The following is a 1,359-nucleotide window of genomic DNA, read 5'->3' as shown; positions in this document are numbered from 1 at the left end:
TTTCTCTGAAAATATATAAAGGGAAAGAATCAAATCAATTACTCTGCCTTTCCATATGAACTGTATTTATTTATTTATCTTGAGATGGAGTTTCACTCTTGTTGCCCATGCCGGAGTGCAATGGCGCTATCTCGGCTCACCGCAACCTCTGCCTCCCGGGTTCAAATGATTCTCCTGCCTCAGCCTCCCGAGTAGCTGGGATTACAGGCATGTGCCACCATGCCCGGATAATTTTGTATTTTTAGTAGAGACGGGGTTTCTCCATGTTGGTCAGGCTGGCCTCAAACTCCCGACCTCAGGTGATTCGCCTGCCTCAGCCTCCCAAAGTGTCGGGATTACAGGAGTGAGCCATGAACCATATTTTAAGATAACCAAATACTTGATGAAAAAAAGTTCTTATATATATAAGAACTATAACTAATGAATACAGAAGGAATTGAGAGAATTTTTTTTTTTACATCACCATATATAACCATTAATGAAATAATGGGCCGGGCGCGGTGCCTCACACCTGTAATCCCAGCACTTTGGGAAGCTGAGGTGGGTGGATTACTTGAGGTCAGGAGTTGCAGACCAGCCTGCAACATGGTGAAACCCTGTCTCTACCAAAAATACAAAAATTAGCCAGGTGTGGTGGCACATGCCTGTAATCCCAGCTACTCTACTCGGGAGGTTGAGGCAGAAGAACCTTTTGAACCCGGGAGGCGGAGGCTGCAGTGAGCCGAGACCGCACCACTGCACTCCAGCCTGGGCGACAGAGTGAGGAAAAAAAAAATAAAGAATGGATCTTGGTATCAATCGTAAGTGGACGTTATAACCTTTAGGTCAGTGCTTCTTAACCCTTCTAAAATTTTTCATGGTCATATCCCTAGGAATCTTTTTAGATACTTTTATCTAATAGCCACCACTCTCATAAAATTTTATTACCATAGATATGCTGTATATATGTTTATGTACTGTGGCCCTTTGGAGGACCACAGATCATTGTAATACCTATGAGTTTTTGTCCTCTTCCTTCTCAAAAACCAAGTTTCACCCACTTGGAAGGTGATATCCTCCACCCTGAGAATGCACGCTTTAGGTGAAAAAAAGGAAAGGATTAAATGGACAGCATTTAAACACATCAATATGACATCACTGAAAGTGGGACACCAGACTGTAAGGGCCTCATGATGTGATGTAATAGGAAGTACACAGCACCGACTATGAACTAAAGGTGATTTAGGGAAAATCTGATCCAAATTCCATCAAGCCTCTAGATCTAACTGCCTGTTTACAGAAATATGAAGGAACGGAAAACAAATTATAAGACAGTACAAAGAAGCAATTAGCTAAAAGCAGTATACAGAATATTCTACG

Source organism: Symphalangus syndactylus, chromosome 17 (genome assembly GCF_028878055.3).
Source record: "Symphalangus syndactylus isolate Jambi chromosome 17, NHGRI_mSymSyn1-v2.1_pri, whole genome shotgun sequence".
Taxonomy (NCBI): Eukaryota; Metazoa; Chordata; class Mammalia; order Primates; family Hylobatidae; genus Symphalangus; species Symphalangus syndactylus.
The sequence above is the reverse complement of the archived record's forward strand: the minus strand, read 5'-3'. Positions refer to the sequence as shown.